The sequence below is a fragment of the Lepidochelys kempii genome, chromosome 26 (genome assembly GCF_965140285.1).
Source record: "Lepidochelys kempii isolate rLepKem1 chromosome 26, rLepKem1.hap1, whole genome shotgun sequence".
Lineage (NCBI taxonomy): Eukaryota > Metazoa > Chordata > Testudines > Cheloniidae > Lepidochelys > Lepidochelys kempii.
In genome coordinates, this window is record NC_136405.1 from 7629564 (window position 1) to 7657232 (window position 27669).

The 27669-nt window shown below is 43.2% G+C and overlaps 1 long non-coding RNA gene across 1 annotated transcript in view; it reads left to right on the forward strand.

The window, feature by feature from the left end:
* Window positions 1-10742: 10742 nt before the first annotated feature.
* The window catches only part of LOC140903593 (uncharacterized), a 95376-nt gene continuing 78449 nt past the window's right edge, over window positions 10743-27669 (forward strand). The window contains exon 1 of the long non-coding RNA XR_012156301.1: window positions 10743-10876. This is a non-coding gene — a long non-coding RNA (uncharacterized LOC140903593). The remainder of the gene's footprint in view (window positions 10877-27669) is intronic.

The following is a 27669-nucleotide window of genomic DNA, read 5'->3' on the forward strand; positions in this document are numbered from 1 at the left end:
CCATCAGAAAACTTAGAAACTGCTTACATATTACTATTCTGTCTACAGTTAGCCTTTCACCTTATTGCAGCTGAATGGGGGAGGTTGTGGGATTTTTTTTTTTTTTTTTTAGAAATTTGAACCCTTTTTTCATTTTTCCCCCCTCCCCCCAAAATCTCGTGAGCTGAACTGTGGCAATAGACGCTAATACTTTTGACGGCAATAGTGAATCAAGGTGTATTTGTGCTGGAGAGAGAACTGTTAATGAGGTTGCAATTATGAAAGCTTCCTTGGAAATGTTGAATTTGGCTTTTGTTTGAGCATTAAATGAGAGGAACTTTGGAGAAGACCGGAGGCTGGAAGGATTTGGGAAGATTTATGGGACAGCAGCCATATGAACAACGTCTGCCCTCGAATTGTATTGGATTTCCTCGTGTTTACGAAATGGTTCCACGTGAAAGATGGGATACTTGATAACGTATCATTTTATCAGTACAAATCACAGAACATTTTTGCCAGCAAGAAAAATGATCTCACTGCATTTCAGTAAAAGCTTAGAATTGGGGGGAGGGAGACAATGGACTCTGTAATATGCAAGTTTTACTTTGTGTATAAAAGATATTGTGAAATGGTTATAAGTCAGGGTGCCTTGTAGTTTCATAAAGATCAGCATTGTGCTTGCAGCAAAGGCAACTAAAAACCCAAAGCACCTTTAAAAAAGGAGGTTTCAGAGTAACAGCCGTGTTAGTCTGTATTTGCAAAAAGAAAAGGAGTACTTGTGGCACCTTAGAAACTAACCACTTTATTTGAGCAGAAGCTTTCGTGAGCTACAGCTCACTGCATTGGATGCAGGAAGATTCTTCATTTCAGCCTGCACAGCTACTGAAATTCAAGAGAGAAGCTATCTATCATCAGAATAGCTTACCGGAAACCAACCCCGGAGTGAATGGACTGTAGGATATGACACTGTTTCGTAGCAATTGCTGACCTGATTGAACACACCAGAGAGCTGGAACTACACTTATGTTAGGAGAGGAGCCTTCCAGAGTATGTCAGAGAGACACTGACATGCTAGTGAAAGCTCGTGTTACTACCTGCATCTGTTCCATGGATGAAGATAGAACTTTAGGCTCCAGTGTGAATATCTGGCACCTTTTAACTGGCTCTAAATTCACTTTAAAACGTGAATGTGTTCTTCTCAGACAGCTTCATACGATACACAATATACAAAAAAGCATAGGGCTTAGGCTATGCTTTCTAATTGCTCTTTGTATGAATATTTTGTATCTGTGTTGATGTAAAGAACAGGTTTAAAAAAAAAAAAGTAGGCAAGTCTTTTAGTGTTCATAACAAGAAGGGCCGTTAACCTGGACCGGCTGCTGAGGAATTGGCACCAAAACTGAGGACTAGCAATTGGCATGGCGTTTTAGAAAATGTCCGTCTATCTATAATATTTCAATATAAATTAATTACAGTGTGCATATTATCTTTAAGTATGTAACAAAGTAACATTGTAGGAAGAGACTAGAGCCCTGATCTGAAGCCCATTCAAGTCAATGGAAAGACTCCAATTTTGCATCAGGCCTTATGTTAGTATTTAATTATCAACACCAGTAAGGGCAAAATGTTCTTGCGGGATCAGCACTTTGGCCCAGAGCCTCAACAGTGTTTTGGGGCCTGACTCCCAGTGGGAGTCTTTGAGGGTCTGGGAGTATCCTCTGTAGTGTGAATCCATGTTGAACACGCATACGAAGGGAACGATTGTGGAAGATGTCTTATGGACATCCTTGGAGACACTTTTTCATCCACAAAACAAGGAGAGGACGGTGGGCGGGGGCCAGTGCAAGCTTTGCCCCTCTTCCCCCTGCTGCCCTTTTCCAACGTTCCTCACACTTGAGCCTGCGGGGACACCTCTGAGGCAAGAAGGCAATTTAATCCACATGGTGCATTCAGTCTCGCTTGTCGGCTCCACTAGGGGTTTTTATGATATGGGCACTTCTCCATAAGGAACCAAGCTGAGCTCATCCATGTATATTCTTCGTTGGGGCTGTGCATGGAACTTGCACTGGACCTATCCATTGGCATTTCATTTACAGAAGGTACAGGAGAAATCCACGCAGGATAACAGAATTCCTTTAATATGGACATGTTTGGAAATTGGCTGCAGTCTGAGAGAGCCTGTGTCCTTCAGAGTTTGTACATATTGGGTGAAATCCTGGCCGCATTGACGCCGCTGTTGACATCAGTGGAGCTAGAATTTCAACCACGGTATTTTTAAGTAATACATTTTAATTGAAAAAGTCTTCTCTTCAGCAACCCTCTTCCCCTTGTTTTGCAGTTTGTGTCTCGAAAAATACATCTACTGAATAATTCAGAACAGCCATGAATATTTAGCAGAAACTGGTTATTTAATCGATAGCTGTTCATGAATGGTAAAAAGATGCCCAAGAAAAAATGCCTCCTTTCTTATCCATTTCTCCACTACCACGCAAACTTTTAAAATTACTGTTGCTTACAACTATAAACTGCTTACACTAAATAGTCCCCCACTTGATTAAGATGGATGGTAGTTGTATTTAGAGCAATAATAATAATTAAGGCTCTGGTGGTAAGCAAGAAAATAGCAAATGAATCTAATAAAAGTTTAAGGAGACGCTCTTAAATTGAAAAGCATTTTTAAAACATAAACCTCAATTTAAAAAATAATTACTCCAGGATAACTAAAACTCAAGATTACTGAAGACTACATTACTTTTCATCTTTATATAGAGAGAGAGACAGAGACAAACTTTTTGTTTCATTCACAGTACTTAGTGATGAAGGGTCTCTCTAGTTCGATGCACCAACAATTACATACATTTGCTTTGTAGTGGAGAAACTGACCAAAAAAAAGGGGGGGGTGGGGAGGCAAAAGAAATGTATAACTATCTGAATCTTCCAATAAAGAACAGGCGGCACTTTTTCTTTGATGATTAACTACATTTAACAAGTGCTATAATAGCAAGTCTGCTGATGCCAACCCCATAGCTGCTTTCTACTGCAGAAATATTTCATTTTTTTTACAGATTTAACATTTTTTATTAAAGCTAATGGTAAAATTTAATGTTAAAACCTTGTTAATACACAAGTTAAGGAAAGTGTCTGTACATCTAGGTATAATGCTTAAATTATCCAAAAGTAAGACGTTTGGTTTAAAAGTAATAAAATACACATAGTACATAATCTGCAATATCCCAATTTAAGGTTAAAAAATGTAATTATGCAGTTTTATTACATCTCGTTCTTTTCCATCTTCTACCACGTATTGGAAATACCCTTCCTTAGCTTATTTAGAAAATATATTTGGTATAATATAATACAATGTAGTATAACTATAATAAAGAAGAACTAAAGCAGTGGATGGAGAGTCCCGGCTTGGTTCCACCCTGATTTGGGACCTTGGGCAAGTCATTTCGTTTCTCTGTGTCCCTCAACTTCCCCCTCTGTAAAACAGGTTAAAAATCTTTATATTATATGGGTGTTGGGAGGCTTAATTAACTGTTTGCACGACACTTTGAGATCCGTGGATGAAAGGGGCTGTATGTGCAAATGAATTTTGATTGGGTTTAACTCGGGATGGGGCACTTTTGTTTTGTTATTGCAACATTGTCTCTGTCCACAAAGATGGAAGTGAAGCAGTTAATCTCTGACTTTCAAAGTGGGTTAATGGCATGGCTGTTGAGGTGTGACTGACACAAAGAGCCCAAATGATTTAAGGGTGGCACTGCTTTTAGAAGAGAGAGGTGGCTTGTTCAGCTTTTTAAAGTCCTTAAGATAATGTCTATTATATCTATGATTGATTTATTTGATATTTATGCAGTTGGCAGTGGGATTTGAAATATAACATAAGCACTTCCTGAGATGTCAGTACTCCAATGTTAGTGGTCTGAACAAGGATGTAATTCATATCTGCAGGTGCTTACTCTGGTATCAAACACTTCAATAACATCATGCTTGTGGAATCCGGCACTCCCCAGTGTCCCATTTGTATCCTGATATGCCCACGTCTTTCCTATGTGTGTTTTTCTTTCTTAAGGAGCTCTCATTTCCTTCAATAGGATATGTTTTATTTCATCCTTTTTCCTGCATTTACTCATACTAATGTCACCGCATTCATTGGTAATAGCGAGGTTTGGAAACAACCCGTGTATCCATGAAAACACTGGGTCTGAATTTAATGCCTGGGATGCTTTATTAAGGAAGAATGGCTATTTAAGTGAAGGGAGGTAATAGCTTCTTTCTGGATTCTAATTTGATCTAACAAGGGGGAAAGTGGTCCAGCAAACTCACATGCAACATGCATTCATGTTCTCTTAGGCGGGGTTTGAAGAGCCCTGGGTGAAAGTGTTCCGGGGCTTGGTGGCTTCTATGCAAAGGAATGGAAATTGGACACTGCCAGGTGATGGAAAAGAGCAAGTTCCTGACAGAAGTTCCCTACGTGCTCTGTGGACTTCTTCCCGGGCTTTCTGATAGGGCTTAGTATGACTGTAATGAGCAGAACAGAGGACTGGAGATCAGGGTATTGGGTTTAGTACTATTTCTTGGAGAGAAGTGAGATGTAGTAGTCAGAACAGGGGAGTGGGATCCAGGATTCCTGGGCTCTTCTCTGGGCTCTTCCACTGATTAGACATATAATCTGGGGGATGTCACTTGTCCTTTTCATGTCATGATCTTACCATTCTAACCCTGGTCCTTTTCCCGTCTCCGATTTTACTCTGTTTGACAAGTCTGAATTTAGGCTGTGAGCTCTTATAGACAGTCCCTGTTTTGATTTGAGCCGTGAAGTACCATTGCACACTTGTGGGCACCTGAGCTAATACTCATTTTGTAAAATCAGCAGTTCAGTCATTCTTAGCTCTTAGCACTTTTTTCATCTTCCCGCTGCTTTGAAGACATCTATCAATCTTCACAACTCTCCTGTGAGACAGGGGAGAATTATCCCCATTTTACAGGCTGGGGAAACTGAGGCATAAACAGGTTATGTGGTTAATTACAGATGGAGTCAATGGCAGTAGGGTTAGTGCTCATAAGTTTCTTGCGTTAGGAAGCATGCTGGTAAAGCAGTTTGAAACCCTGGGATTCAATACACTGTACTGTTTAGTGGGTGGGACTCCTTGCCTTTGTGCCATTAGAATAACATGGTTTGGTCAGCAAGAGGAGTGTCCTTTTATTGACTGCTTTAATAAGCCAACATATTTCCCATTCCTGTTGGAACTTTCCTCCCCTCAGAGGGCAAATCTCCCAACATCTGCTAGGAACTGTATCTTTCCCTAACAAGGCAGGCGAGCAATGCCGGAATCCCTACTTGGTACTCCTTTATTTTCGGGAATCATGCAAGTAGTAATCTGTCACTGCAACTCACCTGGTAAATCAACATTGCAGCGGTAACACAGCGCAAGGAGGAAGAAGCTACAGAACATGGGGTCTCGCTTGGAAACTGAGAGGACCCTTTCAAAGGTGCATGAACTCTACAAATGCACCCTGCTTTAGCACCTGCTTCAATGTACATGTTTGTTCTTGGCATGAAACTACAGCAGTGTCTGGTCATTTAATCCTGTGTGGGTGGGGCTGCCCCAGTTTGTGACTGAAGTGGACTGTACTTACTCACTTTCACATGATCTAGTATTTATACTCCAGTAGAGACTCGAGGCCCAAATCAGGATTGGGGCCCAAGTCCTCAATGTACATTATAGCCACTGAAAAGTCGAACAAAACTGGGGATGGAATGAAGGTCCTTTCTACTGCAAACACACACCATTATGACACTTGAGCTAAAACGAATCCCTTTAGGTGTCAGCCACAGAGGGCCTTGAACATACAACTGAGCGTTTGTTTTCATAATGCAGAGGGCAATGGCACAGTTATGGTATTGCGCCCATTTTACAGATGGGTAAAGGGAGGGAGATTGAGAAGTGAGGCTTGAGGGGCATAATCTATCAAGGTTGGTGAGACGTTTGGAAAGCCTCAGCTGGAAGATGCAGAAGTGTGAAGTATTAATGTTATTTTGTTTTCACAGTTTATAAACAGCAAGGATGCAATTTCCTGTTTTCAGTCAGGGAAACTGCTTGTGGGGGCAGTTGCAAGTCACACTGGCCTGTGGCAACTTGCCAGTTTGAAAAATCATTAGGCCTAAGCCCCCCATCCCTCCCCCAATCTTGCCTGCCATAGATAAAATTTAAGTTTGGCAAACCATTATTGCCACCTGTTATTCTGAGCAAAATATTCATCTGTCCCACTCCCCCCATTCACACTTTGTTTTTGAAATAGTTCCTTCTCTGAGTCAGCTTGGAAAATAGGTACCAGGCCATGCTACCAGCAGCTGGGGACAGGAAATCCATGACATTAGCCCTAGTGTATAAAGGCCCCTTCCAACAGAAGAATCCAGTTCATTTCCTCTCTGGGGCAGGTGGAATGACGCTGTCTGGCTGAGTCACAGTTAAACCGGTGTTTATTCCTTTCTCTTTTTAAGCCTCTTCTCGCTGTTTGTTTGTTCTTTTTTTAAATTGCCAGAAATTTAGTCAATCTCTCTAGAGAAGCAAACATGATTTTTATTTAGTGCTTCAACTATAAACAGCCGTTTCACCATTTGGAAGGAGAATTTTGTCTTTCTCCATCTGCAAAAATCTATAGTTACTGTCAGTCTGAATGGGCTTATTTCTGATGAAAGGAAACAAGCAAATAAAAAGAGAACAGAAGTAAAGTCTCCTTGAGACTATAGACTATATGTTTCCTCTACAATAGGCTGCATGAACACCAGGTATTAAAATGGCTCCTTGTCTCTGCAGGCAGCAGCTTTCTTAGAAAGTTAATGGTGCACTACACGGTGCGGGGGAGGAGATAGGTGTAACTGTTAGCTAGTAAAATCCACCCCACACAGTGGTTGGCATGAATCCAACAGCAGTAAATATTTACAGCTACACGTATTAATATCTGACTGATGGATCCAAAAGAGAATCTCCAGCCCCTAATCCCCAAATTAGGGAAATTCAGGTGTAAATATAACTTTGTGGTTAACCCCTTTAGAATGGGGCTCAGTCACCACCCACTAAAATCCACTTCTTCCCTGACAGCTTTAAGGCATTCAGGCCTGCGTCTAACCTGTGCACTCGGGCCCATCCTAGCTTCTAATACAGGAGAAAAATAGAACAGAGCGAAAGGAAAATAAAGACATATCTGAACAACAAACATCTGAGTCTCCTCTGGCTGCAGTCCAGACTCAGGTGCCTTAGATTTCAGCTTCTAAATTACCTGATTACTAGTCCCCTCCCCAGGGCTGATTCAAGCAAATGTAGACTCTGGCCTTAGATCTAAGGGAGAAAAGCTAGTTTATGACTCTCTTCCCCAGGCTCCTACCCTGTGTCAGACTGGGGCAATTAATTCCACAGCAAGGAAGGTAAAAGAAATAAGGAAGGTGACTAGAACGGCTGCGAGTGTGGAAGGAGGTAAGGGACTTATAGATGGAGATTTCCTGATCAGCAGGAGGAACCTGCAGCATGCTTCAGTCTGGGCTCTGGTAAAGAGAGTGAGAACCTCTCTCCATAGGAGGTCAAATTATCCCCACAGCACAAAGTAATTCCTACTCCAAGCTGTGAAATTCTGACCACTGGCAGCAAACGTAGCACTAGCATTTCAGCCTGTGCTTAGTGAGATGGGATTCCATAACCCTGGGTTCAACAGAAGGTTTGATAGCATTGCCACACCTAGCCTTCCTCTGTCTCAGCTCCTCCTTGCGAAATTTATGCATCCAATGCTGCAACTCCTCTGAACGCTCTTTAACACAAGTACTTGCTGCTATAACCTTTGACTCTTAAAAAGATTTCTTCTGACTACCTATCCTCCAAAGCAGACACAAATCTCCTAATGCCCAAATCCAAAACAGCTGAGTTAGTTTAACACTCCCTTGCAACTTTAGTGTATGGGCTGGTTATGCTAGGGTGGGAACCAGTTGCTTGCTCCTTCCTGCCAGAGGGTAGCAAGGGTAAGTCTTTCTTTGGTTTTCTGTGCAAACAAATATCTTTTATAAAGCAGTTTAATTCATGTTCTGCTGGGAATATTTATTCACCCTTATGGGAACCACTTGTATAGTGTTAGCTAGACCCACCTTGGCTACATGGGTGCTGTGGATGAGTGATTGTTTGCTTCCCCTTCTTCCAATGTCTCCTTAATGGCTTGCCTCTTTGTTATACCAACAATTAAATCCCTGAGATTCTTGCTCTCCCTTGAAATCTACAGGAAAAAGGCTGGATTCAAACTTCTCCAGCATTTGGATGTGGGGGTTCCGTTAAGCCCATGATGTGGATCTCGGGCCAGATGCAAACTCCAGATCCAGCCTTGGGAGTGTTTGGAAATGATCCCAGTGTAGAGCAATAGCCAAGCCCAGAGTTTGGTTCTGAAATTTAGGAGTGTTTGGATCTAGTGTTTTGCTGTGGGCCCCCTCTCTGTTTCCTATGTACTGGGAAGAAAGAGGCAGGAAAGACTGTTCAATGGCTGGGGCACTAGTCTAAGCCTTGGGAGATTCAGGTTTAATTCCCTGCTCTGGCACTGATTTCCTATGTGACCTTGAGCAAGTTACTTAGGCCTAGATCCTCAAAGGCATTTAGGCACCTAAATCCCATTGGTGCTTAAATATCTTTGAGCACCTGGGCTAAGCCTCTCTGTGCCTCAGATCCCCATCTGTACAGTGCAGATAACAGCATTCCCCTGTCAGGGGTGCTGTGAGCATAAATACTCTACCGGCATATATTGAAGTGTATATAGTTAAGCAGATGCATAAGTCTTTGCAGGATCAGGGCCTTCCACATGGGCTTACTCACAGAGCATAATGTCAAGCATGTGCACAAGTCTGTGCGGATCAAGGCCTTAGGTACAGGGCAGGGACTGTCTCTCCGGTGTTTGTACAGTCCCTAGCACAATGGGGCCCTGTCACGGTTGGGGCCTTGAGCCTCTACTGGAATATGCAGAATAATACACATAAATGGGTGCAAGGTATCTGCCTGTGCAGATCCAGCTGACTTAAATTGCAAAGGTAGAAATAATCTGTGAGTGGGAGGTGGCAGTGGGTGGGAGGGTAAGTTCTTCAAAGCAGAAGAGATCTCAGGGAACCCGGCTTGGCTCCGTTCTGGTGAAGAAGCTTTGAATACAATGGGGGAAAGCATTGGGAGTAATTATCCAAAATGGGTGGCATAAATCTAACAGGAAGTAATACATCAGTTTTAAAGCTACTCATTTCAAACTGTGAGTTAGATTTATTTGGCCTGCCGTTGGGAGCAAATATTAATGAAAGGGCAAAGGCAGCTTATGGCTCTTTCAGTTCTTTCATTTCCCACTAGATATCTCTGGTGTAAGAACTAATTATGAATGTTCCTGATTTAATTTGGAAAAAAAATTGGATGAAGTTTTTTTTAATTTCTTTTAAGGTCCTGTGTTGTTGTACAGTGGCTGAAGTTAACTCTGGATCTTACTTCAGTAACAACTCCAGGCTGGAGTCCAACGAGGCCACTTAGAATCCATGCAATTAATGGATATGATTATTTTTTAATAAGGATTTGTCCAAGGTTTCTAAGAATTGAAACTTTTTTCCTAGCTCCTAGGCTGCTACGTGTTAAAAAACTCGCACCCATCTATGATAGTAACGCATGCTTGGTAGCCCCTGAAAATTCCCTGTCTGTTTATTCCACACCATGTTAGCATGTTATATTTGAACTTGGATCTCATCTCTCCCTTGTTCTGTTCAACCAGCATTAGTGGCCTTTACAAGAATCCAGATCTTGGGCAATTCTAAGTGCCTGATTCTGCCATTGGGTGTGTGGGGTGGAATCTTTGCCTAGCTAATTGCTCCACTGAAGTTAATAGATGCAAAGACCCACTCATGTGGATCCAGTTTCAAGACAGAGGCCTTACTTATCCTAGAAGAGCAGGATTCCTGTAGAGATCATCTGCTGCTTGCTGAGGAGAAAGCAGCAGAAAAGCCCACAGTGAGGAAGAGCCTTGGGGAGCAATGGTTGCCCTGAGATTTCATAGAATCATAGAATATCAGGGTTGGAAGGGACCTCAGGAGGTCATCCAGTCCAACCCCCTGCTCAAAGCAGGACCAATCCCCAACTAAATCATCCCAGCCAGGGCTTTGTCAAGCCTGACCTTAAAAATATCCAAGGAAGGAGATTCTACCACCTCCCTAGGTAACCCATTCCAGTGTTTCACCACCCTCCTAGTGAAAAAGTTTTTCCTAATATCCAACCTAAACCTCCCCCACTGCAACTTGAGACCATTACTCCTTGTTCTGTCATCAGCTACCACTGAGAACAGTCTAGATCCATCCTCTTTGGAACCCCTTTCAGGTAGTTGAAAGCAGCTATCAAATCCCCCCTCATTCTTCTCTTCCGCAGACTAAACAATCCCAGTTCCCTCAGCCTCTCCTCGTAAGTCATGTGTTCCAGTCCTCTGATCCTTTTTGTTGCCCTCCGCTGGACTCTTTCCAATTTTTCCACATCCTTCTTGTATTGTGGGGCCCAAAACTGGACACAGTACTCCAGATGAGGCCTCGCCAATGTCGAATAGAGGGGAACGATCACGTCCCTTGGTCTGCTGGCAATGCCCCTACATATACATCCCAAAATGCCATTGGCCTTCTTGGCAACAATTTGTTGTTGTAAAGTTGCCTGTTCACACTTTATTTAAAGTAAGCTGCATAAAATCACTTTTTTTTCTTTTTTTAGCCTGGACCCCAACTCGATGGCACTTCAGTGCCTGGTAGATATTCGACTCGCATCCATCCACATGTATGCTCCTGCACCATCCATCGGAGAGCTCTGTAGGGCTTATGCGTCACACAGTTTGCTGCCCGTGATGGAGGTTTCAGGTAGGTAACATTTAAGGACTGCAGAGTTGAACTGTATTGCACAGAGCACTGGCTTTTTGCAGGATTTCTGTAGCCATGCCACCTCAAGCTGTGATCCTGTCGGATCTCGCAAGATAACATAGCACTGGAAGGGACCTCCTGGCTCATTGAATCCAGTCCCTCCTAACGCGGATCATACGATCCCCTTCGTAAACTCAAGCTTAAAACTAGTTAGCTCGTTTCCTGCTACTACTCCCATTGGGAGACTCTTCCAGAATCTCACTCCTAAGATGGTTAGAAATCTTCTAATGTCCAACCAAAGTTTATCCATGGCTAGTTTGTTCTTGTGCCAATATTGTCCTCGAGCTTAAACAACTCTTTTCCCTCCCTGGTGTTTAATTCTCATTGTATTTAGACTCATAGAGTTTAAGACTACAAGGAACCACCGGATCATCTAGTCTAATCTTCTTTATATCACAGGCCGGCAGCACCCATAGAGAGCTATTAGATCCCTTCTCTGCCTTTTTCTTGCTATGCGAAACAAGCCAAGTTCCTTTAATTTCCTCTCATAACATAAGAGAGGTTCTCCATTCTCCTGTGCATCTTAGTAGCGCTTCTCCATAGGATCTGGAAGGATCCATGCTAGGGTTGGAGATCACAATGGAGCACCTAACCATTCTAGGGAATAGTGCTGATTTACTAGATGGTATTCTTCCTTCAGAATCTATATAAGGGCTGGTCACCACGTTTTCATTGAAAAGGTTTTTTTGGATGAAAAAATGGCTTTTCAAATTATTGGGATGTTTAGTCGATACGTTGCTTTGCTTTGAATGTACCTGAAATAAAACATCTTTGTGTTCCTCCCTTTTCCAAAAGTCATGGGGGACAGGGAGAAAGGAGGAGGAGAGAAACCAACCCCCCTCGCCCTCCTTCCTCCCCCCCCCCCCCCAAAAAAAATTCCTGTCAAACCGAAATATTTTTTCATTTTGATGAAAAATGGGGAAAATACTATGGAAACATTTGGAAGGAACAAAAATCCTACAATCCCCATCCCCGTTTCCTTTTAAATTTGTCATGGAAAATGCTTAGTGTTTTTCTACCAGCCCTAGTCAATACTGAACCAGTACTGAGGGGCATTCTGCTGCAAGGGAGAGCCAGCTTTTTAAATTAAAAGTAAAATGGAGATCCTAACTAGCTGTGCTCTATAGAGATCCCATGGCACTTTTTGCAAGGGTAACCTTTGTGTCCTGGCTAAATTCCAGCTCAAGTAATTACAATCTACATATCTAAATGTGCTCCTCACCCAGCAGTTTCAAATGCATATAGTATTGTTCTATTATCTGATTAGAATAGTGCCCAAAGGCTCTTAGCAGAGAGGGTCCCTGATCCTGCCAAGTGCCATCCAGGCAACCTAAGTGTATGCGGTCCCTGCTCCCAAAAGGATTCTATCGAAGGGCCCAATCCTGCACCTACCTCTGTTTCAGGAGTGAAGGCCTAATTTGAAACAAGATGCAACCAGAGTGTGTGCCAAGCGCTAGGAGGGAAGGTGGGATGGGCTGACGGGGCTTTGTTAGTATGGTGGCATGCTATTAAACGGCTGCTGAGTTCCACAGCTGTGGCGAGTGAAGTTATCCTGATTTATTCCTTCCGCACTCGATGCGGGCTGGGCTTGTGAAGTATAGGGTATTCTATCTGTAATCTCTGGTGTAGACATACACTAGCTAGCTCACATACCAGAGTGGTGAAGCTGTGGTAGCCTGTGCTTTTGTATGGGCTGGATGTACAAGCTTGCCCAGAACCCTGGGTAGTTGCTTGGAACACTAGCCTGTACTGAACCCTGTCTGCCACAGCTTGGTACCAAGCTAGCTAGCTTCAAGCTAGTTCAGGATGTCTACTTAGGCTGCAGTCACACCCCACGCAGTGGAGACCTACCCACAATTGATGTTTGTGAGCATTGCTCTTTGAGATCTTTGGGTGATGGGAACAAGAGAAGAGCAAAGTGTTGTGACAGTTGCTCAACACATTTAGAATTGGACAAAATGTCATTTTCAGATTATGAAAAGCATTTAGGCCTCAATTCAGCAAAGCAGGGTTTCTCAAACTGGGGTCCGTGAGGGTGCTCCAGGGGGTCCACGAGTCGTGTCCGGGGCTGTCAGCCCCGCTGATCAGCTCCTCCCTCCTCCCTCCCAGTGCCTCATGCAAGCTGTGGAACTAGGATGCCCAGATGGCAAATGTGAAAAAGGCACAGCGGGTGGAGGGTAATAGGAGCCTATATAAGAAAAAGACCCAAAAATCGGGGCTGTCCCTATAAAATTGGGACATCTGGCCACCCTACCTGGAACAGCTGTTCAGCAGCGTGCAGGAGGTGCTGGGAGGGAGGGGGAGGAGGAGGAGCAGGGATGGGATGTGCTCAGGGACGGGGCAGAAAGGGGCAGGGAAGAGGAGGGGTGGGATGGAGTGGGGGCAGGAAGAGGTGGGGTGGGGCTTTGGGGGAAGGGATGGACAGGAGGCCCCTCGGGGGGGGGGGCGGTCTGTGAAAAATTTTAAATCAAAATGGGGGTCCTCGGGTTACTACAGTTTGAGAACCGCTGCAGCAAAGCATTGAAGCACGTGTTTATGTTCAGCGCTTTGCTGTATAGGAATGGACTTAAGCATGTGCATATGTGCTTTGCTGAATCAGGAACCTTAAAAATGTTGGGGCGAAAGTCTTCCCTCATTATGTAGTGGCAATTCTTGCATTAGTGTGTCCATTAGAAATGTGGGGCCAGATTTTCCAAAGAGCTCAGCAACCATTTAGGCACCGAAATAAGAAGCCACATTTTTATTTTTAAGGTTTAACGCAGTTTCCACTGTGGCCAGATTTTTCAGAAGTCCTCAGTATCTGCCAGGGATCCAACTTACTGAGCTGTATCGAAATCGAGCCCACAACGTCCACTTGCTCTGAAGCTTGGGCAAGTGAAATTCAAGAGGAGAGCAAATGGAGCAATCTGAGAAATGTCACCATTTCTTTTGAATCGCAGTTTTCTCCTGTTGAATTATTACAGCTGGACAATTCCTATCTAGTGGCTTTGTGGCTGATTGAAATAGCTTGTATTGGCTTTTCTGGTACAAGAGGTAGGGCCTATGATCAGGGTCTATTAAGCCATTTTGGTGTGAATTGTTGCATATACATTTTTTTGCATAGATTTTTTTTTTAAAGAGCTATAATATAACTTTCAGTGTTTTTTAAATGAAAACAGAACCTTTGGTTGCAGTTGGCATATGCTAGGTAGTCCACGGAGGGCAATTATTAATTTCCCAGTGGAGACCTTTCCTTCTGGTGATTGGCAGGTTTTTTATTATTTATTGTTACTGTGCCTTTTATTTAAAGCATCGCTAGAGGTCTGTATCTCAATACACCTGCTGTGTCAGTGATCCCGCTGTTTAATGGCATATCTACCTCAGGAGAGTGCGGCTAAGCTTAGGAGGGGACTGGAGACGACAGCGGTACAGCTCTTATGTTTGTACATCTCTGTGTTCTTGCTAGAAGAAGTGTTGTCTAATGGTTAAAGCGTGGGACTGGCTATCTTTGTGCCTGGGTTCCACCTCTGGCTCTGTGACCTCTCAGGCAGGTTGTTTAACTTCTATATGCCCAAGTTTCCCCATTTGACAATCCTAACTGCTTTTGTAAAGTGTATGAAGAGCAGCTCCGAAGAGCCTGTTGTAACCCTGATATTTGGCAGAGCCGTTCAGAGGACTATTTCCACAGTCGTGCACACTGTATGTTGCACACTGTTGAAGTGATTCCTGAGGGTTGAAGGCAGGTAGGGATTGGATCCTAATTCACTAGTGTTTGAGATCTTTGGATGAATGACGCTCGTGATTGCAAAGTGGTGTTGCTTATGAATGCTATATGCTGTCTTAACAACTCTGAATGGAACACATATTGTCTCTGAGAGCCTGTATTCAGCCCAAGACAGCTCCTAGAGCCATGGCACTCCGACCTCAGTGGGTCAGGAGCCCAGTTAGCGATCGCTATCACCCAAAAGAGTCACAGTTGTGTCAATTTGTTGTATCATTTCCTAGGGTACTACTAGGAACATAAGAAGGGCCAGACTGGATCAGACCAAAGGTCCATCTAGCCCAGTATCCTGTCTTCTGACAGTGGCCAGTGCCAGGTGCCCCAGAGGGAATGAACAGAGTAGGTAATTATCAAGTGATCCATATTTAAACAGTAAGATGGGGGTAATATTTAGTTAGTTGCTGTGAGAATAATTTAAAGTTCATAACTTAGTGCAAGTTGGTAACTTAATTGTTTAATAACATAGTGAAAACCTCCTGACTGGCTAATAACGTAGATTGTTAATAATTAAATCACACAGCGTTTGCTTTGAAGAGCCGCAGGAGACCCATTAAAGAGCCACTTGCGGCTCACGAGCTGCAGTCTGAGTGTCACTGCCCGAGAGAAAAGCTGAAATGATGCAGCAAGGAATTAAGGGTGAGCTTTTTCAGAAGAGCTTGGCATTAGCCTGACTCGGCTCCCATTGAAATTCATAGCTGCGTTAGGCCAAGAGTGAGACCTTGTGAAGATCCCATCCTAAATGGCTGTGTCACTTCTCTTGTGTGAGGCTCAGTTAAACCATCTGTAAAATGACTGGAACATTGGAGTTTTCATCTGGTTTTGTTACAAACCCTAATCTTGGTCCTTGGGCTGTTTGGTGTCAGATTAGGGAGTGTTGGGCTTCCTTCTGCAGCTGAAACCAGTGTGAAACTTTCTGGTCTTGTGGATATGTGATTTTTATTTATTTTTTTTTTAACCTGACCATTGAAAGGTTGATCTGAATCCTTGCTTGCGGTTTTGGGGTCTGAAACCAAAATACGAACAAAACCAACTGCTTACGAAACCAGCCTCATCTAAAAGGCACATTATACTATATTGTGTTGTCATTAGCCCATGCTACAAAATCCACATCTAGATCCACATTGCAACACTCACCTTCCAACTGAAAAGCCCATTAAAGTCAATGTGGGGAGGGATAGCTCAGTGGTTTGAGCATTGGCCTGCTAAACCCAGGGTTGTGAGTTCAATCCTTGAGTGGGCCATTTAGGGATGTGGGGCAAAAATTGGGGATTGGTCCTGCTTTGAGCAGGGGGTTGGACTAGATGACCTCTTGAGGTCCCTTCCAACCCTGATATTCTATGATAATGGCTCAAGTCCATTGTTTGGGGGTGTTTTGGATCTGGGCTAGACTTTAAAATGTTAAGCCAGGATCTGATATTTCACAATGTGAACCTTGGAGGGCAGGGGTTTCAAATCTGGGGGTTTGGTTTTGCCTGATATAGCCATCAGTGGGGAGTCAGGAAATTCAGACCTGCATTCAAACTCCAAGACTCTGGAAGTTCACAGGAGTGGTGTGACTGGTTATGGAGCATAGAAACATAGAATATCAGGGTTGGAAGAGACCTCAGAAGGTCATCTAGTCCAACCCCCTGCTCAAAGCAGGACCAACCCCAACTAAATCACCCCAGCCAGAGCTTTGTCAAGCTGGGCCTTAAAAACCTCTGAGGATGGAGATTTCACCACCTCCTTAGGTGACCCATTCCACTGCTTCACCACCCTCCCGGTGAAATAGTGTTTCCTAATATCCAACCTAGACCTCCTGCACTGCAACTTGAGACCATTGCTCCTTGTTTTGTCATCTGCCACCACTGAGAAAAGCAGAGGTCCATCCTCTTTGGAACCCCCCCCTTCAGGTAGTTGAAGGCTGCTATCAAATCCCCCCTCACTGTTCTCTTCTGCAGACTAAGACCAGTTCCCTCAGCCGCTCCTCGTAAGTCATGTGCCCCAGCCCCATAATTGTTTTCGTTGCCCTCCACTGGACTCTCCAATTTGTCCATGTCCTGTCTGTAGTGTGGATCCAAAACTGGACACAATACTCCAGTTGTGGCCTCACCGATACCGAATAGAGGGAAATAATCACTTCCCTCGATCTGCTGGCAATGCTCCTACTAGTGCAGCCCAATATGCCATTAGCCTTCTTGGCAACAAGGGCACACTGTTGACTCATATCCAGCTTCTCATCCACTGTAATCCCCAGGTCCTTTTCTGCAGAACTGCTGCTTAGCCAGTCGGTCCCCAGCCTGTAGCGGTACATAGGATTCTTCCGTCTTCGGTGCAGGACTCTGCACTTGTCCTTGTTGAACCTCATCAGATTTGTGTTGGCCCAGTCCTCCAGTTTTGTTTGGCAGTCTGGTTTTGATCCATTTCTATTCACTTAAGGAGGGATTTCTAAGGGTTAGGTGCCAGTTCCCATTGATTTTCAGTGGGAGATGCACACTAACTCCGTTAAGCCCAGGATCCTTAATTAGCTTGATCAGGGTGCTGGTAATGATTCTGTTTTCAACTACAGAGGAGATGTTGGAATTGTTAAGGGAGACTCTGACTTACTCTCTGGGCAAAAAGGCCCTTCTTAATTTTCATCTTTACTGCTAGTCAGAAAGATATATACTCTCCAAATAATAGCAGTTTCCTTGTGCTGGAGTTATAGCGGCTTTGTGATACAATAAACAGCACCCTGTCATAAGTCTTGTATAAAAAATGGCCTGACAGTTCTTGAAAAGTAAAGAGAAACACTACTGCAGGAATGACCTTTGTGCAAGGTCACAGATGTTTTGCATGGTGGGGGAAGCTATGGTCGCGTACTTATGCACCACGATATATTGCTTACTTTTCACAAAGTGTTTTCCTGAGAAATTACAGGACGTTTAAAAAATGTTGGGTGAGCTCCATTCAGTCCTTTAATGCTAGTTTTTTAAATGATACAAAACAGGAAAAATCTTGCTGGCTGTATTCACTCCCCCCCCCCCCCTCCGGCCACCTTTAAATGTCTATAGCATCGCAGCTTGGACACAAGTTGGAAGAACAACAATGGGGCAGGTCCTCAGAAAGGTTTGGAATTCAGCTTAGGTTTGGATAAGCACCCTGAAGTTTGGACGCTTACCAGAACATCTGCAAAACTGAGCTGGGAATCTTGTCACAGTAGTTTTCTGAAGAAATTTCTGGTGTTGTCCAGCATGTGCGTCGTTCACCCGTGGAATTCATTGCCACAAGATGTTATTGAAGCCATGAGCTGAGTAGGTTTAAGAACTGGATTAGACACGTATGGACCTGATCCTCAGCTGATGTAAATTGGCATCGCTCAGTTAAGGAGTATTCCAATTTATACCAGCTGAGCTTTTGTCCCCTATTTGTATTCTAAGAATATCAACTGCAATTGCATTAGCTAGGATGAAAATATACAAGGGATATCTCCACTCATGGTTTAGGGCACAGACTAGGCATTAACTGGGCTGAGGAAAAAATTCCCCCAAGGATGTGGTGTTACCGAATGGTCCATCCTCTAAAGATACCTGTGAGTTAGCTCGTGAGAACGAGAGCAGCAGAGCTACGGGACAGTCCTCACCTGGAATACTGTGTGCAGTTCTGGTCTCCCATGTTTAAGAAGGATGAATTCAAACTAGAACAGGTACAGAGAAGGGCTACTAGGATGATCCGAGGAATGGAAAACTTGTCTTATGAAAGGAGACTCAGGGAGCTTGGCTTGTTTAGCCTAACTAAAAGAAGGTTGAGGGGAGATATGATTGCTCTCTATAAATATATCAGAGGGATAAATACCAGAGAGGGAGAGGAATTATTTAAACTCAATACCAATGTGGACACAAGAACAAATGGATATAAACTGGCCACTAGGAAATTTAGATTAGAAATTAGACGAAGGTTTCTAACCATCAGAGGAGTGAAGTTTTGGAATAGCCTTCCGAGGGAAGTAGTGGGGGCAAAAGATCTATCTTGCTTTAAGATTAAACTCGATAAGTTTATGGAGGAGATGGTATGATGGGATAACATGGTTTTGGTAATTAAATATTCATGGTAAATAGGCCCAATGGCCTGTGATGGGTTTTTAGATGGGGTAAGATCCAAGTTACCCGGGAAAGAATTTTCTGTAGTATCTGGCTGATGAATCTTGCCCATATGCTCAGGGTTTAGCTGATCGCCATATTTGGGGTCGGGAAGGAATTTTCCTCCAGGGCAGATTGGAAGGCCCTGGAGGTTTTTCGCCTTCCTCTGTAGCATGGGGCACGGGTCACTTGCTGGAGGATTCTCTGCTCCTTGAGGTCTTCAAACTACAATTTGAGGACTTCAATAGCACAGATATAGGTGTGAGGTCTTTTTTAGGAGTGGTGGGTGAAATTCTGTGGCCTGCATTGTGCAGGAGGTCAGACTAGATGATCATAATGGTCCCTTCTGACCTAAATATCTATGAATCTATGAATCTATGAACTCTGAAAGAATCTCAGAAACCCCTCCTGAGGTAACAAACCAAGTGCCCACAAACTCTTGGGTAGCTCACTAATCAGCAAAGAGCCGTTGGTCCAATCTTTCCCATCAGAGAGAGAGAGAGTCCCCAAGCACGTGCCATCAGGTGAAAGAGAAATGGATTTTCATCTGGATAGTTATGATGACTTATTTGTGTTATAGTACCAACTACTGCCCCCACTGAGGTTAGGACATCATTGAGGTAGGCCCGGCATGTACTTCTAGTAACAGAGAGTCCCTTTCCCAAAAAATAGAGCTGGCCAATGTTTTCAGCCAAAACTACTTTTTTTTTTTTTGGGGTGCAAAAAATGCAGATTTGGGTTGACCAAAACATTTTACAAATTTGAGTTGAATTTTTTCAGTTGAACCCCCTCCAAAAATGTTTTTGATTTTTTTATTCAACTTTTTGATTTTTTTTTTAAATTCATAACCATTTTTTGTGTTTGAAATTGACCTCGTTTCATTTTTTTTTAAAAAAAGGTTAAAATAGCTCAAATGAAATGCTTTATTTGAACTGAAATGAATGTTTTTGTTTTATTTTTTACTTTTTCAGTTCACCGAAAATTTCAGGAAAATTTTTTTTATTTTGGGTTAAACCAAAATTATGATTTGTTTTCAGAGCAGCCAGCCAGCTGAAGGGTCAGTTATTCGCACAGCTCTGCCAAAGAGCTTACCATCTAAATGGGCACGACAAGCCAAAGGCTAGGAGGGAAAACGGAGATACCGAGAGGTGATGGGATTTGCACAAGGTCAGACAGCAGGTCAGTGGCAGAGCTAGGTATCGAACCCTGTTTCCTGACTCCCAATCCAGTGCTCTATCTGTTGGTTCATACTTCTCCAGATACTTCCAGATAGTCAAAAAGGCTGATCCTGGCCAGAACTCAGAAGAACAAAGATAAATAGGGGCCAGTTTATTTTTATTGCTGAGCAGTGTCTTACTCTGTTCGCAGTCTCATTGAAGTCAATGGAGCTACTCGTGGCATAAAGTATAACTCTGTGAGCAAGGGCTGTTTCAGTCTGACCCATTCTTAGGCTTCATTCAGTCCAAAAATGGGCAAGAGGTAATCCTTTTCTGAACCTGTCCTACGTTGTTCAGAACCATTCTTGTTCTGCTTTGCAGTCTAATAACATAGACATTTTAGCTACCAGGTTGGCCCAGTAAAGCACATAACCCAAAACTAGTTTGTTATAATTTAATGGTGTCTTGGCCTCCCGAGGAGGATAGAACATGATTATCTCCACGGCCTGGGGGCATGATGTAATGGGAAATGTTTTCCCTGCTCCTTAAATATTGTCCATTGGACGTTCATTTACTTAATCGACGTTAGGTTTAAAGGACGATCAAGGCCAACCCTCTTAGGAAGTCTATAGGATTTGTGCATGCTCATTGCCTTGCTAATGTGAAATAAAGCTCGGCTGGTCATGTGGACTGGAGCCCTTTCCATAACTGATCTTGTACTGTGCATTCACAATTCGCTAATTCTCTGGGTAACACAGCAGGAGAGGGGAGTATGCAGCATAGTAATGTTCAAGCTATTTTGCACATCTGTGGGTACAAATGCAAGATAGGTCTCGCAAACACCCTTCAGCTGGTGCTATCGGCTAGGATTTTGGGGAGTTGGACACCTAACTGCCTTGGGCTCCTTTTGAAAAGCCCAGCCACCTTCCCCAGATTGGGACACGGATGGGATAAGACCCACACTTTCAAAAGTGGCTCTGATTGCAGGTGCCTCCGTTCTGGGATGTCCAAACGTAGGGTTCGTCTACATGAACAGTTAATTTGTGGTAAGCTTAGACATGGGTCTTGCTGTGGTCTAACTGTCTGTCTGCGTGTACCCTGCTGATACACATTAACAGTTCCTTAGAGCACATCAGTAGGGAGCGCACAGACAGCGAGTCTATCTTCAACTTCCAGCCATTGGATCACGTTAGACCTTTTTCTGCTAGACTGAAGAGCCCATTATCAAATATTTGTTCCCCGCATAGGTACTTCTAGATTGTCATCAAGCTGCCCCTTAACTTTCTCTTTGTTAAGCTAAATAGCTTGAGATCCTAGAGTTTATCACTATAAGGCGGGTTGTCTATTCCTTTAATCATTTTGTGACTCTTCTCTTTGCGAAGACAAGCCCTTAGGTGCCTAGGTCCAGCTTTGCCAACACCTGGCAGCTCCCATTATTCTCGCATGAACTGAGCACTAGTGAAAATCCAGCCAGGTTGCTTTAGGGTCCTGAATTAGAGCTGTCGGTTGCTGAACTTAAAAATCTGGCCCCACTATCCTCTTTGCAGGTGCTGAGCACCTTCAACTCCCATTGACTTCAGGCAGGCATCCAAAATTTTCAGAGGCCGTTCTAGAAAATTTGCCCTCCTAAGTGACTTGCTCAAGACAGAGATGATGATTAACTTCTACACAATGTTCTTCATCTGGAGATCTCCCAGGATATGTCTACAATGCAGCTGGAGATGCAATTTCCAGCTAGGGTAGACAAACACAGGCTAGTTTTGACTGAGCTAGAGCACTAAAAATAGCAGAGTAGCCACAGGGGTGTCGGCAGCCACAAGGGCCAGCTGCCAGAGTGCATACCTAGGGTCTCGGATAGGGCTGTATTTGAAAAGCTAGCTCATTTGGCTGTCCTGGCCACACTGCTTTTTAGTGCGCTCACTCAATCAAAGCTAGCGTGCATACATCGACTCAAGCTGGCGATTACCCGTCCAGCTGCTGCACAGATGCACTCCAAGTGATTTACGAAGCAAAGTCAGGATCATTCGCTCCATTTTACAGATGGAGAAAATGAGGCCCCGAGAGATGAAGTGTCATGTTGTCCCAGGGATCAGTCTTAGCAGCCATCAGTCATTGTCCCCTGCTTTAGCTGTCAGGCAGCACTCCCTCTTGTGCGTCGGTGACTTGAAATGGGCTGGCAGATACAGACACGTCCTGTTTTACAGAACTAGTTGAGAGTCCCAGCACTTGGCATTGCATAAATTACGTTAAACACTTTCATCTCTGAGCAAACTCGAAGGGGAGAGTAAGAACCAGAAGGCAACTTGAATTGCCACTGACAAGGCCAAAAACAGATTTGTAGCTGGGTTTCTAATCCATGTTAATTTAATGCCGTTTTAAACTGTTCAATTAGAGGTTGCACCCTTGATAGCAGTGTTTGATGCATGCAGTTGCAAAACAAACCCTTTGTTTACCATTTGGCAGTAGCATATAACCCCCGCCTCCCCGCATTTTATCTTTTAAATTAATTAAAGAAACGCTAATTTTGATCCAAGCGCCTCTTTAACTAGTGTTTTGTTTTTTTTCAGTCAATAAGAAAAATCCTCTTTGTCTTAAAACAAACAGCAGGCAGCTAATAATGTGGCAGGACAGTAGCTGGGAGGTAATCCTCTTGAAAAGATACAGAATTTTATCCAGAAGGGGACTCTGAACCTAGATTGCTCAGACTTTGGCACGTTTGGCAGTTGTTATCCACTAGATGGCAACAGACAGCTACATACATTCTCATTTCAACCCCAGTCTTCGGTTTAGGTGCTTTCTCGTTGTCTTGAGTTACTTTACTTAAAGGTACAGTATCTGACAACCTTTGCTGCCTTGAACTCTATGGAGGAATGCCTGATAGATGTATCAAAGTGCTTCCTTTGTTTAAATAGACACTGTCAAGGGGTTATCTTCTCTTGAAAACCTCTTTGGAACTTTGAAGCTGGGTTACATTTCCTTATGGGTATTTTTCCCCCTACTTTCCATCACACATGTAGCATTCTTTGTTGCATGGATGGGACTGTTCTCTAATGGCTGGAGTCAGGGCATTTGGTTTTCATTCCTGCCTCTACCACTGATGTGCTGTGTGAACTTGGGCAAGTCACTAAACACAAGCGTGCCTCAGTTTCCCATCTGTGGAATAGGGATGCTACTGACCCACCTTTGGGAAATGCTTTGAGATCTGTGGATGAAAGGTGCTACGTAACTGGCATTATTTATTATGGTTTGAGCTTGTTTTTTAAAGCGCACATATGTGTTCGGATGATAGATGCTCTATAGATGCTACGTATAGTGGTGTAGACTTGGGAATTGAAAGCATGAACGATGTAGTTTCCCCCTGCAAGAGCATAGCAAGAACACCTTTGCTCAGGCATGTATATCTTCCAAGATGCTCTGTCACGAGAGCCAACAGGGTATTTCATTTTTGTCTTCAGGGACTAAAGCACTGTCCACTGGAGAGCACAAGTGGTCTGTGAGACAATTCTGTAATGTAGGCTTGAGACCATTATCTACAGAAGCTCTACAGAAGTATGGGGCGGGACTTGCAAATGCTGCCTAATGCAGTGATTATTTGCAACTGAGCCTATCTTGTGGTTTTCATTATTTAGACTGAGCTGTGTGCTGTCACTTTAAAAACAATAGATGTTGGGGCAGGAGGGGGTGGAATAGTCTTGAATAATTAGACTGGAGAGCACCAGGGGACATGGCAGATGAATCTTTCACTGAAAGAATGGCTGAATATTTAAACAGAACATTTACAGCTGGTGATCTCATTCTTCACCATGAAGCCAAAACCTGCTCACCTTATTCGAAGGAGAAGACCCATCGATTCCTAGACAATGAAGAATCTGAACACGATTTGGCCTGTGTAGTGGTACCAGGTATCTACTAGCTGTGTACTTATTTAAATATGAGTTACACTGCAATCCTACAGGGGAGTTAACCGAAATAGAGGCACTGGGCAGTTTAGGGTGTTACAAAATCTTTTTCCATCACCCATTTGAATCCAGCCAAGACCAGGGGCCAAGATTTTCAACAATTACTATTGAATTTGGGTGCTTCAAAGAGCCTTATCTCCAGAAGGATCTGAGCACCCATTGGCTGAAAATCAGGTTGCTTTAGTGTGTGTCAAGCTGGGCATCCAGAATCATAAGCTACTTTTTAAAATCTCATCCACAGTGTGCAAAAGTTGCCACTGGCAGGTGGCTGGTCACTGGCACATGTGAGATGTGTTGATGGGGCTCAGCCTAGTTCCTAGTAGATGCACATCTACATCAGAAAACCACCACTGTAGGTGGCACGTACTGGAGATCTTGGACTGAATGGGCCATGTTTTCACCCTGAAATTTGGTGTTTCTAGAAGAGGATTCAGGTTTAGTAATGGGGTACCTTCCACCTTTGCTACTCATGCTGCGTACTTCTCCAATGTCCAAACAGAGATTTCCTTCCTCCAAGACACTTAATGGACCACTCACCAGCCTTAAATAAATGATTGCTCTTTACAGAACAGTGGTTGCAAGCACACTGTAGTTACAGTGTAGTTACACTGTTGGTATGCATTTTGATGCATGTAATTACTGCACAGCTACATTAACTATGTCACTGAGAGCGAATTAAGTGTAAATACAGTGTAGGTAATGAACCCCTGTTCAAGTTCTGCATGTATTAAAAATGAAAAGAAAGGGGGTAATAACACGTAGTTATGTAATACAATTAACCTTCCAGTTATATGAATGAGTGCTAATTACCTATCAAAAAAGCATGACAACAGTGTAATTACACTGGATTTGTGGTGTAGTTAGTCACTGCATTATCAAGTGTAACCCAAATACACTCTGTGAAAACAATAAAATAAGATTCTTATCTCCTTTGGAGCCAGTTAGCTTTCATTATTATTAATAAGCATTGGCACTGAGTGCATTGAGGGTACGGAGTAGAACTAAAGGAATCATTTGCCACAAGTAGCTTATTTCATTTAAATTTATTTATTTATTTGGCTCCCTGAATTCTCCCATACATTTGCCAGTTGAACTTATTTTTTTTTAAAGAAATAACTTTTGGGTCTCAGGTCTTCATGAATTGGTTCTAGGTATTTGCAGTTTGAGCCATGTTTGTCGAGTTACATTAATGATGTTTCTGTTCCCTTATTGGATGATGGATTTGAAATCACCAGAGCAGTGCAAATGGCCGAGTATGAACTTTATAGTTGAAGATCAGCTTTGAAATTCCTGTTTCGGGTGCAGTTCACCCCGGGACGAGGGCCAGCATGAGGCCTATGCAGCAGCTGAAATTCCACTTAAGTCTCGAAATTGTGCATGAAGTTTTTTATAGCTATTATGGTAAATGATTATTGTATATTAACTAGCTGATAGCCTGCCCTGTGCATTGTTGCAACGTAACAGGGTTTTGTTTCAATGGAGAATCATTCTGACCAGTTTATTATGAGAATAATTACAGTTTTTGAAATTTGTTTCAGTAGGTATACATTTGTGTGGAATTGGGTGTAAATAAACAGAGTTTACCACAAAATAACTGAAAATCAGTTTATTCTCTCAGTAGGGCCTGATCCTGGGCATCTTCCACCCCAAACCCAGGGAGGTTGCTCTGTGTGTTGCAGGATTGGGCCCATGATCTGATTTCGGATTTCTCTCTTGCCGTATCCTTTTGTTTCCTTCTCCTTCAGCTGCTGACATCGCTGACACCTATCGCAAGTCCGTGTAAAGGAGCCCAAATCTCCTACGTGCTTTAGGTATTACTGATCTTATCAGTGGCTGCAGCCAAGACCCTGGAACCTGAATGCAGGGCTTAGCAGAGGGAAAGCCTTTTCAGGTCACCTTTTAATAATTAAAAGTACGAAGCAAGTGAGCAAAGGTAACAAAAGCAAACCTGTTCTGCCATGTGAGCCTTGGGTACTACTAGTGGCGTACGCAACAACCTTAACTTGGCCGCCCTGCATTGCAGCACACATGGTCTCTTAGCGGAAGCTCACACGTAATAATGTGACATGCTGCACGCTGGGAAAATATTTGGTTGCAAGTATGAGCAAAGCATCTTTGTGCCTCGTTGATAATTAGTGGTAGAATATGTAGATAACTTGTTTCTCAGAGAGGCTAGGTCTACAGCTGCCTCTGTGTTCATATGGTTAATACTAATCAAAATCCGTCACCGACTTATTGCCCTCTCCCACTTTGTCTGTCGTCTCTAATTAGATTGTAAGCTCTTTGGGGCAGGGACTGTCTCTCGTTATGTGTTTATACAATGGGACGTTAACGTGTCACCTGAATACTTACTGTTGCTACTACTCATAATAATTGCACTTAGAATTTATACCAGCTTACTCAGGGCTGGTCCAAATGTAATGCCCAGTGCTAGCAAAATGAGAAGATTGGTCATGTGTCAAAAGCATAAGACAAGGAGTCAGGACTCCTGAGTTCTCTTTCCACATCTGACACTAACTCCTATGATCTTGGGCAAGACACTTCTATTCTTCGAACCTCAGTTTTCCTCTCTGTAAGATGGTGAAATGTGATGCGTAAGAGCAACGTTTTATTGTTGGTGATCCTGGATCAGAATGTTTATGTTGTAGTGGTAACGGGAATCGAGTTCTGGATTTCACACTTTTATCACCTAAACCTCTTATTTCAAGTCCTGAACGCTCGGGAACTGGAAATCTGCACTCAGATCTGGATTTTGCAGTTGACCCTGTATCTTCCCAGAGCCGTGTGAGCAATCTGGATGCAGTATTTGATCTTTGGCTTGGTAGGGGCTAAGAAGCCTCTGGGGGAACTCGCAGATTTAGTGAACCTGGAGTTGCTCAGTAGCGACCCCTTTGGCTGATACAGCTACTCTATAGCGATTTCCATTCAAATCTCTTCTGGCTGTGGACCATGAGGATCTGAGGAGCATGAACAACTACAGGGATTAGGTGTTCTACACCAAAGCAGAGGGCTCTGAAGGATAGAAAATAAACTCAGCCAGTTGGGGCCCTGGATTTATCACCCACATGCTGTATTGTCTGCATGCACAGAAGGGGATTTGTTAGCGTTGCCGTTTACCTACGTGGCGCTGAGAAGTGTGATACTGTGGAACATATGGGCTGCAATATCACGGCAGAATAGCCTGTGTGAAGGATGCCACGGCTCTGAATTTTCTTGCTTTTTGTCAGTTTTGAATGGATGCTGTTAACAGAATTTAAGTCAGACATTTAGATCTTTGTGACTTAAAGAAAAAAGAATTTACCGAGCCTGGTTTTTGAAGATTTTTTTTCACCCTAATTTTATTTCAATGAGAACAATTTAAAAAATAAAATTTCTCTGAAGCACGGTGAACCCAGACAGCACATACTAGTTCAAGAAAATGAAACTGACTCGAAAGGGATATTAACACAGTAAAACTGGGCTCTCTTCCTTCCCCAAGCTGAATGAACTGCAAAGGGTCAATAAATGGCCAAATCCTGGGAGGTACTGAGCAGATTTAACATTCATTTACCATCAGTAGGGGGTTAATGGTGCTCAGTATATTGCAGGATTAGGCCTGTGCTATGTAAAAGTAGAAACACACGCACACAGGGTGCATATTCGATTTATCATATTAATCTAGGGCCTGATCCAAACCTAGTGGAATCATTTAAAAATCTCCCATTTGCTTCAGTGTGCTTTGGATTGGGCCTTACAAGTGTAAAGAGTAAGTCACTTTGTT